This window comes from Bufo gargarizans, chromosome 3 (genome assembly GCF_014858855.1).
Source record: "Bufo gargarizans isolate SCDJY-AF-19 chromosome 3, ASM1485885v1, whole genome shotgun sequence".
Classification (NCBI taxonomy): domain Eukaryota; kingdom Metazoa; phylum Chordata; class Amphibia; order Anura; family Bufonidae; genus Bufo; species Bufo gargarizans.
The window spans coordinates 420,469,538-420,485,525 of NC_058082.1; the positions used below are offsets into that span (position 1 = coordinate 420,469,538).

Here is a 15,988-nt window from a genome sequence, read left to right on the forward strand (position 1 = left end):
AATATCACTGCTCTATAAAAATAGCACATGATCTGTACCCTGTCAGATGAATGTTGTAAAAATTTAAAATAAAAACGGTGCCAAAACAGCAATTTTTTGCTTACCTTGTCCCACAAAAAACTTAATATAGAGCAATACAAATCATATGTACCCCAAAATAGTACCAATAAAACTGGCACCTCTTCCCCTAGTTTCCAAAATGGTCACTTTTTGGGAGTTTCTACTGTAGGGTGCCTCAGGGGGGCTTCAAATGGAACATGACATCTAAAAACCAGTCCAGCAAAATCTGCCTTCCAAAAACCATATGGCGCTACTTTTCTTCTGCGCCCTGCCGTGCCCCCTTACATCAGTTTACGGCCACATGTGGGGTGTTTCTGTAAACCGCAGAATCAGGGTAATAAATATTGAGTTTTGTTTGGCTGTTAACCCTCAATGTGTTTAAAGTTTAAAGAAAAAATTGATTAAAATGGAAAATCTGCCAAAAAAGTGAAATTTAGAAATGTTATATCCATTTTCCTTTAATTCTTGTGGAACATCTAAAGGGTTAACAAAGTTTTTAAACTCAGTTTTGAGTAGCTTGAGGGGTGTAGTTTCTACAATGGGGTCATTTATGGGGGGTATCCACTATGTAAGCCCCACAAAGAGACTTCAGACCTGAACTGGTCCTTAAAAAGTGGGTTTTGGAAATTTTCTTAAAAATTTTAAGAATTGTTTCTAAAATTCTAAGCCTTATAACGTCCTAAAAAAAATTAAATGACATTTACAAAATGATGCCAACATGATGTAGACATATAGAAAATGTTAAATAATAAATATTTTATGAGGTATCACTTTCTGTTTTAAAAGCAGAGAAATAGATTTTTTTTTAACTGTGAATTTTTCTAATTCTGCACTTTGACAGGGTCAGTTGTGATGATGTTTACACTGCCAGGCCCTGTCAATTTAAAGTGCAGGGGGCGCAGCAGTTTCAGAGAGAGCTGAGCCTCTCGGTGTAACAGCAACTCCCCTGTTGCTCCTAGAGTCTCATTTGCATATATTAAAACTTCATTTTTCTCAGCACTGCGGGCACATAACATGGGACCAATACAGATGCCTCCAGCTGCCAAGTGCACATGTAACAGGTCAGCCAGTGTCATAGGTACAAATCTGCTGACAGATGCCCTTTAAAAGGAAGCACGTTTAAAGTCACTTAAGAAGACTAAAACATACAGTTAAAAAGTGAAAGAAGTTGTTTTCAAAGTATAAAAACCCCCACAAAATTATTTTCAAAAATTAACCCCTTAAGGACCGAGTGATTTTTCTTTTTTGTGTTTTCTCTTTTTATTCCCTGCCATCCCAGGGCTATAACTTTTCAATTTTTCTGTTGGTTTTTGCGGGATATGTTGTACTTTTAATTGGCACATCTTATATTGCATATGATGTAGTGGGAAGCTGGTTAAAATTCCAAATAGGGTGGAATTGGGCAAAAAAAAATAAAAAAACACAGTTCGGCCATAATTTTATGGGTTTAGTTTTTGCAGCGTTCCCTATGTGGTAACATTGACCTGTTACCTTCATTCTACAAGTCACTACAATTACAGCAATACCAATTTATATAGCTTTTCTTGTGTTTTAATACTGAAATAAATTAAAAACTTAGAAAATGTTTTTCTTTTCTTTGCATCACTATATTCTGACCCCCATAGCTTTTTAATAGTTATGTCTACGAAGTTGTGTGAGGGCTCACTTTCTGTGGGGTGATCTCTCATTTTTAGGCCTCATGCACACGACCGTTGTTTTGTTCCGCATCCGAGACGCAGCTTTTGCGGCTCGGGTGCAGACCCATTCACTTCAATGGGGCCGCAAAAGATGCAGACAGCACTCCGTGTGCTGTCCGCATCCGTTGCTCCGTTCCGTTACCCCGCAAAAAAAATATAGCATGTCCTATTCTTGTCCATTTTTGCGTACAAGAATAGGCATTTCTACAATGGGCTGATCGTTCCGCAAATTGCGGAAGGCACACGGGCGGCTTCCGTTTTTTGCGGATCCGCGGTTTGTGAACCGCAAAAAAACGGCATGGCCGTGTGCATGAGGTCTTACTGATACCATTTTGATGTGTATGACTTTTTTGTCACTTTGTATTCATTTTCTTGGGGGTAGGTGTTCACCGTAGGCATTTTACTAGTTCAGGCATTTTGGGATGATCTTTATTTTTTTTACTATTTATATTTTTATTATGAGGAAAGGGGATGATTAGTATTTTTTTTAAACTTTGTAGGCCTCCTGCACACGACCGTATGGCTTTTTCAGTGTTTTGCGGTCCATTTTTCACGTTTCCATTGTTTTTCCATTCTGTTTTTCCGTATGGCCTATACACTATACAGTAATTACATAGATAAAATTGGGCTGGGCATAACATTTTCAATAAAAAAAGGAACGGAAACAGAAGACATACGGATGCATTTCTGTATTTGTTCCGTTTTTTTGCGGACCAATTGACTTGAATGGAGCCACTGAACGTGATTTGCGGGCAATAGTAGGACATGTTCTATCTTTAAACGGAATTGAAAAACGGAAATACGGAATGCATACGGAGTACATTCGGTTTTTTGGGCGGAACCATTGAAATGAATGGTTCCATATACGGACCGTATACGGAACGCAAAAAACGGCCAGTAAACGGGGAAAAAAGAGGGTCTGCCATAATCATACTGACCCACAGAAAAAGGTCGTTAGGTTATTTTTAGTGCACAGTGAACACCGTAAAACTAAAACCCCTAAAACTTTGGTGAAGTTTTTTTTTTCCAATTACACCCCATAAAGATTTTTTTGATATCCTAAATTAGAAGAAATCGTTTTTATTGGCATTTTCTGTAAATTGGCAAAATGAGCCAAAATTCGCATTATTCCAAAGTATAACAATACGTGCCTACGCAGTAGGCTTGCTCATAATACAATAGTATACAAGTACAAATTGCATATCTGCTAAGGTCTGTAACACATAGACCATAACATTGAGGGGTAAGGGGGGGGGAGGAAAAGAAGGGAGGAAAGAAGTGGTTTGGGATGATCCCTAACGTAGTCTACCCAGGTTCGAGAGACCTGTATCCACTAGGCGTACTCCACTGTCTTCCCTCTCAGTGCAGGAACGTCTTGGTTATTCAGGGGGAATAGTTGGAGTTATGGAACCATGGATCCCAAGTGAGAATCCTGGATTTAAGGGAGATAACCGTGGGAGGCAGTAAACTCTCATATCTACATGACTTGTTAATCTCCTGTATAACCTCTGCTATAGTCGGTGAAATGGATTGCTTCCAATAACGTGTAACAATCAGTTTAGCGCTAAGTAGGACGTGACCAACCAAGTTCCTACAATCTAAGGGGATGGTGTGTATACCCAAGAACAAGAGAGCCAACTCAGGGCTAGGATCCACTACCCGAGCTAGTACCCCAGAGATCAGGTCGAAAACACTGTGCCAGTAAGGGGTAATTACGGGGCATGCCCATAGGATATGGAGTAGAGAACCTCTAGCACCGCATCCTCTCCAGCAATTGGGGGAGGACACAGGATAGATTGTGTGTAGCCTCTGTGGGGTGAAATACCAGTGTAGTAGGGTTTTCAGTCCCGCTTCGTAGTGGGTAACGCATTTGAAATTAGAAACCAGAAATCTAATAGCTTGTGCCCAATCTTCTTCTGGAAATGACTTCCCCAGTTCAGCTTCCCATTTTTGGATAGGCAAGGTTTTGGCAAAAGTGGCTTTGTCCCCTAGAACATCATATATATAGCGCGTGGTATGTTTTTTAAAAAGGAGCGGGAACTGGAATAATCTCAGGATGTCGGAATTTATTGAGGGTGGATTCTGCGTAATCTACGCAATAAAGTGTCTAATCCTAAGGAAATTATAGAATTCAGTATGCGGCAATGCGAATAAACGGTGGATAGAATCAAAGGGGAGAAGACAACCGTCTGACAAAATTTGAGATACAGAAGTAATCCCTTTTTCTCGCCAATTTGTCAAATTGATGTCAGGAATGGTTAATTCCAGCGTTCTCATAGTGGCGTATGTTAAGAGGGTAGATGTCGTGTCTTTCTGAACAGTATGAATCGTGGACCATAGGTTACAAACATGCTGTACCGTGAGCAGATTCCTGTGCGACTGGGATGGGTTCCACAGTTGATGAATTAAGTAATCTTTCAAGGAAGCGTGCTTTATAGTGGATAATTCAATCTGAATCCAGGCCTTTGTGTCATCAGGGATCCACCATTCCCGGCCAAAGGAAAGCGCTATCGCTCGAAAGTAGTCCCTAATATCAGGGAGGCCTAATCCGCCAGCATGTTTTTTCTTAGAAAGTAATGCCCTCACTACTCTGGGTTTGGTTGGACCCCATACGTATTTACCCAAGTTCAACTGCCCTTTTTTTAAAAATGTCATAGGGATCGGGATTGGGAGAGCTCTAAATATATATATAAACTTAGGAAGGGTCATCATTTGAAATGAGGCCACTCTACCCACCCAGGATAATGCTTTCATAGAGAAGCTGTTGAGATCGCTCATCATGGTATCTAGGAGAGGAAGGTAGTTCCTACTGTACAGTAGAGAGCAAGGAGAGGTAATCTTTACTCCCAAATACGGGAGCTCTGATGTTTGCCAGTCTAAATCATGAGAAGATTTCAAGGAGGCCACCTCCGCTAGCGGCATATTAATAGGGAGAGCTTGAGATTTGGCATTGTTCATTTTATAATATGAAAGGGACCCATACTCTGCAATCATGGAAAGGGCAGCGTCTATTGAGTTGCTGGGGTCAGTCAACGTGAGAATAATGTCATCTGCGTATAGCATGATTTTGTGGGACTTGTTACCTATTTCCATTCCAGCTATTAATGGTGAATTCCTAACAGATTGCGCCAAGGGTTCCAGTGCCAACACGAACAATAGAGGCGATAGGGGGCAGCCCTGTCTGGATCCGTTAGTGATACTAAATGGATCTGACACCACTCCATTAACCCATACCTTCGCCGATGGAGAAGAATATAGGCTATGAATAGTCTGTAATATTGGTCCTGAGAATCCCATTCGACGGAGTGTAGAGAATGTGTAGTCCCAATGCAAGCGATCAAATGCTTTCTCTGCATCTAATGTGATCGCCAGCATTGGGAGGTTATGCAACTCTGCATAATTGAATAAGTCTACAATCCGTCTAGTGTTGTCAGATGCCTGCCGACCAGACACAAACCCAGTTTGGTCAGGGTGGATCAGGGAAGGGAGAAGAGGAGCTAATCTATTGGCGATCATCTTGGCAAAGATTTTTACGTCAGAATTAAGCAATGAAATTGGGCGGAAATTCTGGGGTACATCAGGCACTTTACCAGGCTTTGGGATAGTGACTATTAGGGCTTCTAACATGTCCGAGGGAAAAGAGTGTCCATCCTGCACTAATTTAAACATCTCGTGCATGTAAGGAGCAAGGATATGCTGAAAGTGGCGGTAGTATTCATTAGAGAGTCCATCAGGACCCGGGGATTTACCCAGCTTGAGAGACATAACAACCTTTTGAATTTCCGTAAGTGAGAATGATGCATTAAGGGACTGCAATTGCGCCTGAGTGAGAGTAGGGAGAGCCGCTTGCGAAAGAAAATTCTCCACCAAGACAGAATAATTGTCAGGAAGAGGAGTGCTATCTTTAAGGTTATAAAGAGATTGATAATACAATTTAAATTGGTTGGCAATCTCGCTGGGGTCTATCAGTTTTGCTTTATTTATAGGGTGGATCAAGTGTGATATTTTAGACTTTGCCTGTTGGGTTTTTAGTTGTTGCGCCAAAAGCCTACCTGCCTTATTGCTCTGGGAGTAGTATTTGGAGCGGAGCCGTAGGAGTGATTTTTGGTAATTTTGGGAGAGTAGGCTACTAAGCCTATTACGCGCGTCCCGAAGCGCAGCAGAACATTGAGAGGTAGGAGCGGGTTTATTTGTGGCCTCTAAGTTGGCAATGTGTTCTAGGGCTTGGGTGATGTCTTGTTCTCTGAGCTTTCTCACGGTAGAATTAAGTTTAATCAACGAGCCTCGCATGTATGCTTTGTGGGCCTGCCACAATATAAACTTGTTCGAAACTGTCACGAGGGTGTCAAGAGCCACGCCTGACTCCGTTGTACCCGGGGTCAGAAGGTCGCAGCGGTTGGCTGCACGCTCTATGTAAGATAGGGATGTTTCCTTATTGTAGCTTTCTGGGTTTGCTTTGCAAACCCTTTTGGCTCACTCAGGGATCCGTAGCTCCTTCTCTCAGCTGTTCCTTGTCCAGCACTCCCAATCCTCCTTATATTCCCCTCTCACACTTCTCTGGTTGCCAGATATAGAGCTTCCTGCCTGGACATCTATTCTGACCCACTGGAGCTGTTTTGCTGCATTCTCTGGTAGTTGATCCAGAACGCTACCCTCCGGATCCCTGTTGGACCTTTGTGGACAGTTGTTGTCGTCCACCTGGGTGTTTGTGTTTGTCTGTGTTTGTCTGTCCTCTCCCTGGTGTTTCCCTCTTAGTGTCAGTGGTGAGGACTAGCGATCCCACCGGCCCGTTCATTATCTAGGGTTCATTTCAGGGAAAGCCAGGGTTTAGGCACGTGATCGCCGCACGGGTGAGGAACCCGTCTAGGGACGTCAGGGCAGTCAGGTGCCAGCCGCAAGGAGAGTTAGGGGTCACCACCTTTCCCTCTCCCTTGGGCAGGGCTTTCCCTGTTTTCCTCCCTGTGGGTGTTGCTGGTCATTACAGAAACTGAGCCGTCATTAAACTGAAAATACTCATTCAACTGCGTAGAGAGCTCCGACACATATTTTGGGTTGTTAAAGAGAAATGTATTATTTCTCCAGATAGGGGGTCTGGTCGATTGAAACTGCTCCTCAAGGGTAATGGTAATCGGGGCATGATCTGACCACTTAATAAGGCCTATGTCAGTGGAAATTGTATGAAGCAGAGCAGTGTGATCTACCATAAACATATCTATTCGCGAGTAGGACACATGTATTGGGGAGAAAAAGGTAAAATCTTTTTCGAGGCTATGCTGCGCTCTCCACACATCCGTAAGGCCCTCAGAATGCAAGAAGGGGGCAACCCCTGCATCAGGTCGCCTAGTGGGAGAAGAGGAGTCAATAGTGGGGTGTAAGTGGTGTTGAAATCTCCACAGAGGAGTACCTTCCCCTGTTTGAGTTTATTCACATTGCGCATAAGTTTACGTAAAAAAACCAACTGGTGAGAGTTAGGGGCGTATAGGTTAACTATAGTGTACGTAATGCTGTTAATGGAGCAAACTAGAATAATAATATCGACCTTGCGGGTCCGCTCTAGACTTAATCAGGGTATAGGCAACAGTGTTTTTGACTGCGATCAGTGTACCTCTCTTATTCTTGTCACAATGCGAATGTAGGACCGCAGGAAACAGGCGGTGGTGTATTCTATTAGCGTCTGCTTGCAGTAAATGAGTCTCCTGTATACACAAAACATCAGCGTTAGCCGTCAGAGCTTCCTTCCACATATAAGACCTCTTCTGAGGGCAGTTGAGGCACTTAACATTGAGGGACATAATTTTGAGACCCATAATCTCAAAGGGAACAGCTAAGTCGACCTTTAGATTAAGTAAGGGAATACAACGTTATGCTTCAAGATCAATAAGGCAAAGTGTCAGGCACTAAGGCAATGGAGGGAAGAGGGGGGAGGAGAGTGGTAGGGAGGAAAGGACAACAATCAAACGAACAAACAATTGAGGCGAAGGTAACCTCCTGAGACTTTGTAAGTATTGAACAGGACGGAAACAACCGTCTAGGCAGAGAAAGGGCGAAAGTTCAATGCTAGAATTGAAATAAATCAAAAATTAAATTAAACGGTGACAGAGGACCTGCACCCAACATGGAAAGTCCTGTTCCAACGCCCAGATAAGGTAACATAGAAGGAGTCACAGCATGATAGACAGAACAACGTATCACCACACCGGTAGTTCCCAATTCCTGGCTGTCAGGCATAGGAGAGACACTCAGGGCATCAGCCTTCAGACGTGCGTGGGGTAGCAGGAACTACAGTAGCAATGTCTGCATCCACAGTACTGGAGGACAATGGGATCTGCCAGAGATGGAGTAGTCGCTTCCCTTCTTCCAGGGTCTTGATGGCGTGCGTCTGTCCGTTTCTGCGGATAAGGATTTTTAGTGGGTAACCCCATTTGTAAGGGAAGTCATTATCCCTGAGGGCACTAGTAATAGGTTGTAATGCTCTGCGCCGGCGGAGGGTGACCATAGAGAGGTCCGTGTAGAGTTTGATCTTCTGAGACGGAGCAGGTAGCGAAGGCGTATTCCGTGCTGCCATCATGAGTGCCTCTTTAGTATGAAAGAAATGGATACGCGCCAGAGTATCACGTGGAACATCAGGATCCAGATGAGGGGGTTTAGGAAGTCTATGGGCCCTGTCAATGATCATATCAGGGATTGGGATCTGTGGTAATAGTGCCCTTATCAACCCTTTCAGGTAAGTTTGCAGTTCCTGGGGGGCAACATCCTCAGGAATACCCCTGAATTTCACATTATTTCGTTGGGAACGGTCTTCCAGATCCGCCATTTTCAACTTGACAGCTTCCAACTCATCAGCCATAGCATTATGGGCATCAATAATAGCATTTTGTGAAGCTGCAAATTCAGCCATTTTCACTTCCACATGCTGCACCTTGTCCTCTGTGGTCTGCAGTCTGGCCGAGAGAGGGTTAATCAGTCCAGCTATGTCTGTCTGCAGGGAGGACTTCAGGGCTAGTAACATGGCTTTAAGAGAGTCCTCAGTAACAGGCTTATCTGAGGTGGGAAGCATTTGGAAGGGATCCAGGGGTGGAATATTGTGAGAGGTGTACTCACTCAGCTGTGGATGGTCTCCGGTACATCCGACATGCGGCTGGGTATGTTGTAGGCTGGGCGGCTGTTCCCGCTGCGCCATAAGACGGGCGCCATCTTGGATCCCTTGCTGCGACTGCCTTGGAGCTCTGGCCTCTTCTGGAGTCGGCGGGAGCGACGGAGGCGACACATGGAGCAGGTTAGTGCTGCCAGAAACGTCCGGTGGGGAGGGAGAGCGGGCTGTGAGCGCTGGCGACATCGCGCTGATAGGGGATCCCAGCGCTGCCTTGTCAGCTCCATCAGCGCCATCTTTAAATCGCCCCCAGTCAAAATAGCTCTCCAAGTTTCCATCCTGCAGTTTCTGCAAGTTCTTTCTGGTCTTCCCCATATTGTCGGCGGGGGAGTAGTGCATCTGAGGGAGTCGGCAAATGCTGCTGTATGCTGGGTGAAGACGGGCTGGCAAGGTTACAGTCGCTGAGGTGCAGGAGCTCTTCACTCAAGCGGCCATCTCCTTCGGCAGCCTAGCCACGCCCCTGATATCCTAAATTAAATTGTGCCATTAAAAAAAAAATAGAACCTGACTGCCTATAATAAACATCAATAAAATAAAGTCAAAAAGTTATTGCTCTTGGAAAACGGAGGAGGAAAAATGAAAATTGTCCTGGTTCTTAAGGGGTTTAGGCTACTTTCACACTCGCGGCAGTGTGATCTGGCAAGCAGTTCCGTCGTCGGAACTGCCCGCTGGATCCACCAATCTGCCGCTGACTGAAAGCCTTTGTGAGACTGATCCGGATGCGGATCCGTCTCACAAATGCATTGCAAGGACAGATCCATCTCTCCGCTTGTCATGCGGACCGACGGATCTGTCTTGTATCTTTTTTCAAATTTTTACCGGTCTGCATGCGCAGGCCGGAAGGACGGATCCTGCATTCCGGTATTTTGAATACATTCCTATGGGAAAAAATGCCGGATCCGGCATTCAGGCATGTCTTCAGTTTTTGTCGCCGGAGATCAAACCGTAGCATGCTACGGTTTTATCTTTTGCCTGATCAGTCAAAACGACTGAACTGAAGACATCCTGATGCATCCTGAACGGATTACTCTCCATTCAGAATGCATGGGGATATGCCTGATCAGTTCTTTTCTGGTATAGAGCCCCTGTGATGGAACGCTAGTGTGAAAGTACCCTAAGGGTACTTTCACACTTGCGGCAGGACGGATCCGACAGGCTGTTCACCCTGTCGGATCCGTCCTTCCGCTGTTTCGCCGTGCCGCTGGACCACCGCTCCGTCCCACTTGACTATAATTGGGACGGGCGGCACTTCGGCGCAGTTCGTGGTCAGAGGCCGCCGGACTAAAAAGTCGGACATGCAGGACTTTTAGTCCGGCGGCCTTAGGCTGTGCATTGCCGTACTGCGCCACCCCCGTCCCCATTATAGTCAATGGGGATGGAGCGTTGGTCCGGCGCAACAGCGGAAGGACGGATCCGACAGGGTGAACAGCCTGTCGGATCCGTCCTGCCGCAAGTGTGAAAGTACCCTAAGGAAAGTTTTGCACTATTTGTAGTAATCAAGAAGTTACAATATACAATCCTTGTGACACGTTTTTTCTTCCCCTATTACTTACTACCCTGTGAAAATCACATCTCACTTCCATGAGCGCCCGGATAGCTCAGTCGGTAGAGCATCAGACTTTTAATCTGAGGGTCCAGGGTTCAAGTCCCTGTTCGGGCGGCACTCAGACTTTTTTTTTATTTTTTATTATACCTAGTACAAATGTTATGCCGAGCCTACACTAGGCCCTTTTATCCACAATAACAACTATTTAGCTCAGACATATAATGTACCTCACATAGTGCGTGCAACACTTGTAATGTACTGCATACATTGCATGCACACATCTATTAGCTCTCACGCATCCTCCTTCTACCCATATAAATACAAGATGTAAACAGAATTGCCAGAATAATAAAGATACATAAATTAAATGAGGAAAAATTTAAAAAGCAACGAGCCGCCCGAACAGGGACTTGAACCCTGGACCCTCAGATTAAAAGTCTGATGCTCTACCGACTGAGCTATCCGGGCTCGTTGGAAACATCAGCGGCCAAAGCCTTCTCTTATCCATAACACAGTCCTGGTAAAACCCACATATTAAAGCAGTCCCGTCACTAGGAGGAAAAGGTCTTCATAATAACATGATTTCTCCATACATAAATGGAATTGCAAATAAAGGCCACAGTATGCAGCTGGTGAGCTGTAGCAACCTCATAGGCCGCTGCCACAGGCTAGCGCTATAATCACACAGCCAGACTGTATAGCACGTACTGCCTGTCTAGCCCACGGCTTCAGCTCCTCTATGGTATCCAGTTCCGCCCATTTATTGGCCGCTATTGGAGAACTTCGGAAGACACACCGCCGTGCGTGAACCGGAAGCGCTAATTTCCCGGGACGTTGTCGCTAACTGTCCTTAGTCGTGGCCGGGGAGGCGGCGCACGGCCTTACGACATGTCATAGGGCGATTATAAGGTGAGAGGTGACATGGTCAGACTGGTTGACCACTGACCCGAGGCCTGCAGGGACGGGATACGAGCTCTGCCTGACCCCGTGACTGTGGAATATTCTACGGTCTGGTGACACGTAGTGCGGCGGCCGGAGGTCACATGTCCCCCTCGGGTCTCCATGTGGCGAAGGCGCGAAAAGTGCCTGAGCAGTGGCCAATGGCCTCCTGTCACCCAGGAAGCCTCCATAGGAGTCAGCCAAGCAGTTGCACCAGACCCCTGCTCTATTTCCTGACACTTGTGGTATATACAGGGTGTGCCAGTCTGAGCCTGGGCAGCAAGTGCTACCATAGATTTACCAATAGGGCAACCTGGGAAGCAAAGCTGGTGGTGGTTTGGGCGATCTTCGTAAAAAAATTAAAAATGGGGAGAAATTGAAGAAAGAAAACTAAATTCTCAGTTTTCTTTTTACGGTGTCTGCAGCGTTTTGCTGTCCGCCTGACTAAGCGGAGCCAAACTGGTCCGTCCTGGCACACAATGTAAGTCAATGGGGACGGATCCGTTTTCTCTGGCACAATAGAAAATGTATCCGCCCCATTGACTTTCAATGGTGTTCAAGATGCATCCGTTATGGATCCGCCACGCATGCATGCGGTTGTATTATTGTAACAGAAGCGTTTTTGCACATCCATGACAGATCCCAAAAAAATAAAAATATGCTAGTGTGAAAGTAGCCAAAGACGCCCTGCCATTTTCCCACTGCTTTTGGGGGGGAAAAGTGTGTCTTAGGCCCCTTTTACAAGGGCGAGAATTCCGCGCAGGTGCAATGTGTGAGGTGAACGCATTGCATCCGGACCCATTCACTTCTATGGGGCTGTGCACATTAGCGGTGATTTTTCACGTGGTGAGCGCAATGTCATCACCGGAGGTCCTTTTCCAGCCAGGTCTTGCAAGAAGACGAGCCCGGCTGCACCATCAAGTCGATGAGACGAGTTACGTTTATTTTTTATTTTAACCCCACAATCGACCTTTTACTTAGCATTCGTAATTAAAGCTATTATTTTCTATTATAACCATGTTATAATGGAAAATAATAAAGTATACAGAATACCGATCCCAAACCAGAAATTCAGTGAAGAAGTCCGCGATCGAGTCTGGGTACCACAGTTGGTGTTTTTTTTTTGTTTTGTTTTTATCACGCACATGCAAAACGCATGGCAACTGCGCAATAAAAACTGCACATTGGAACGCAATCGCTTTCAAAACTGACTACAATTACGTACCTGATCGCAGATGCAACGCATCAGGACCTAATCCGGACACGCTTGTCTGCAAGGGGCCTTATGGTACGAAAAAAAACAATAAAATGGTTCCTTTAGAAAGTGCAGCTTGTCCTGCAAAAAAAGCATGCGGCTATGTGAATGGAAAAATAAGTTATAGCTCCAGGAAGGCATGGAGTGAAAGACGAAAAATCGTTGTCAGGAAGGGTTTAAAGGGAGTCTGTCAGCAGTTTTGATCATGATAAACTGTTGATGGCATTGGGGAAAGCAGTAAAAACACCTGTCGTAGAGCTTTGTCATCAGAAGTAGTGAGAATATGAAGTTTTATTTTGCCAAATTTCTCCTGTAATTACCGGGGGTGGAGCTTCACTGAAGTGCTCTCTGCATTGAGCTGCCTCACAGCTCTGCCCCTCTGCTCTGAGTGACAGCTGTGGCAGCCAACCAGAAGACCTGTATATAGTATATCTGTCACTCAGAGGGGAGGGTCTGTGAAGCAGCTGAATGCAGAGACACTTCCCCTTGAACTGCAGCCCTGGGCATTTGCAAGAGCAGAATCTAGTAGAATAAAACTTGATATTCACACTACTGCTAGTAATAAAAGCCAAAAGGTATGTTTGTCCTGCTGTCCCAATCCCTTACCTAGTGCTGTCAACAGTTTAGCTTGGATCAAAAACGCTGACAGATGTCTTTTAAAGCAGCCTGGGATCTCCTGTCCAATCTTACATTGGGCATGGAGAGACCTCGGAATGCTAGGCAGTACTGTTGGTCAGGGGTATTTATTAGGACCCAGACTTGAGACCTTTCACGTGTCGCACTATTCTGCCTTTGTCGCTTTATCTCCAAGCATGTGCCGCTGTCATCTGGGTACACCTGGAGGTGGAGGTGACGCTCCTCTGTTCTAAGCTGCCGCCTCCCCTCCTGGACATCAGATTGACAGGGCCGAGATAGATATCTGACCCTAAGATACAAGACGAGACCAAGAGGATGGATATCTACATTAAATTTGTCCAAGAATACTCCCAGTCCTTCTTTTAAGCACAGACCATAAGACACAAAGTGCATTCAATTGTATTTCAAGACAAGATGATCCAACAACTCAGAGGTATATCATTCACAATGACTTCTTATAGCAAAAGTGCAGAATCCAACAATTCATCATAACTGGAGCACGTTTATTCCGAGGTGAAGAGGTAGTGCGTTCACATGCAAGGCTGCGATTAACAGGGACACACCCAGTTCCCCAAGCATGCGCAGCATGGATTCTGTGGGTCTAAATCGGGCATGCTCAACCTGCGGCCCTCCAGCTGTTGCAAAACTACAACTCCCATGATGCCTTTCTGTAGGCTGTCCGGGAATGATGGGAGTTGTAGTTTCGCAACAGCTGGAGGGCCGCAGGTTGAGCATGCCTGGTCTAAATAGTCCAAACCTCCAATCTTACTACCATATTCCAAATATGACATAATAAATATAGATAACTTATGATTAAACTACTTCAAAGGGAATAATTTTTCCCCTCACCCATGACCGCACCCATGCGACTAGGACCTCCCATCCAGGACGGGAAACCTGAAGAGATAAAATGGCTCACACTCCCACCATACCCCAGTTCAGGTTTCCTGTCTTCTGAATAGGAGGTACCTGAGGAGTCCACCCCCCCATTTTTTTAGGACCGATACCGATAATTTGTGAACTTTCAGGCCGATAGCCGAAAAAAATAAAAATCCTCGCCAAATATGCTTATTTATTTTTTTTTTTCCCCTAACTTTTAGCCCCCTTAGGGACTAGAACCCTTGTCCTATTCACACTGATAGAGATCTATCAGGGTGAATAGGAGCTCACACTGTCCCTGCTGCTTTGTGCACACAGCAGCATGGAGCTTACTATGACAGCCAGGGCTTCAATAGCGTCCTGGCTGCCATGGTAACCGATCGGAGCCCCAGCATTACACTGCTGGGGCTCCGATCGGAGGAGCAGGGGAGAGGGGATCCTGTGGGGGGATCCTGTTTTTAATACTGGGGTGGGGGGCGCACTGCGCCACCAATGCGTAATACTGGGGGGGCGCACTGCGCCACCAATGTCTAATACTGGGCTGGGGGGGGGGGGGGCGCGCACTGCCCCACCAATGAAGCTTAATCTCTCATTTATTCATATACAGGAGGCGGGAGCTGGCTGCAGAATCGCATAGCCGGCTCCCGACCTCTATGAGCAGTAGCTGTGACAGCAGCGCGATCTGTGTTCCCCATACGCTATCTGAATATCGGCAAAATAGATGCCGATAGCGGTCAGAATCCTGAATATCGGCCGATAATATCGGTAAAACCGATAATCGGTCGATCCCTAGTTATAATGGCTCGTTTTGTCTAGGGAGCAATGATTAGGAGAAATAAAATGGCCGCCGTCCTATCAGTACACACAAAACCTGTCCTAATCACACAGCAGGACAAGTTACTTCACCACAATGAGCCACAGTGCTGCCTCATCCTCCTCTCTGCTCTGCTTGTCAGGAATCATGATCCAGACTACAGGTGAATCTGTGGGAATGGAGGTGATGAGGAGACATGAGAGGAGGGCGAGGTGTGGCTAATGAGCAGCAGCACTTACAGTCTCCATTACCACAGCAACACATTACCACAGACTGTCCTGTCCGTCCTCTCTGTACTTCATGTCTTCTCATGAACTAAATTCCCCAGACATTCAGCTAAAGTTCTTATCTGTATTCAGAATCATAATCCCTGACAAGCAGATCAGAGAGGATGAGGCAGCTCTTTAGCTCAGTGTTGTGAAGTAACTTGTCCTCCTGTGTGATCAGGACAGGTTTTGTGTGAACTAGGGGTGCACCGAAATGAAAATTCTGGTCCGAAACCGAAAATTCAGGATGCCCTTGACCGAAAACCGAAACTGCCTTTTTGCCCAAATACTTTTAAAATACTTTTTTTTTTTAATGATATTTATAACAGTGCCATCCACAGACCCCCCCACCTCATAACAGTGCCATCCACAGACCCCCCCACCTCATAACAGTGCCATCCACAGACACCCACCCCATAACAGTGCCATCCACAGACACCCACCCCATAACAGTGCCATCCACAGACACCCACCCCATAACAGTGCCATCCACAGACCCCCCCACCCCATAACAGTGCCATCCACAGACCCCCCCACCCCATAACAGTGCCATCCACAGACCCCCCCCACCCCATAACAGTGCCATCCACAGACCCCCCCACCCCATAACAGTGCCATCCACAGACCCCCCCCACCCCATAACAGTGCCATCCACAGACCCCCCCCACCCCATAACAGTGCCATCCACAGACCCCCCCCACCCCATAACAGTGCCATCCACACACCCCCCCCCACCCCATAACAGT

The 15,988-nt window shown here is 46.0% G+C and overlaps 1 protein-coding gene and 2 non-coding genes across 3 annotated transcripts in view; 2 read left to right on the forward strand and 1 right to left on the reverse strand.

Annotated features, from left to right (window-relative positions):
- Positions 1–10,494: 10,494 nt before the first annotated feature.
- On the forward strand, positions 10,495–10,567 carry TRNAK-UUU. The gene has a single exon. It is a non-coding gene; the product is annotated as a tRNA-Lys (tRNA).
- Positions 10,568–10,848: 281 nt separating this feature from the next.
- On the reverse strand, positions 10,849–10,921 carry TRNAK-UUU. The gene has a single exon. It is a non-coding gene; the product is annotated as a tRNA-Lys (tRNA).
- A 303-nt stretch (positions 10,922–11,224) lies between these two features.
- The window catches only part of MDM4 (MDM4 regulator of p53), a 54,378-nt gene continuing 49,614 nt past the window's right edge, over positions 11,225–15,988 (forward strand). Inside the window, exon 1 of the mRNA XM_044288411.1 lies at positions 11,225–11,362. The gene's annotated coding sequence lies outside the window, so the exon portion shown is untranslated. The remainder of the gene's footprint in view (positions 11,363–15,988) is intronic.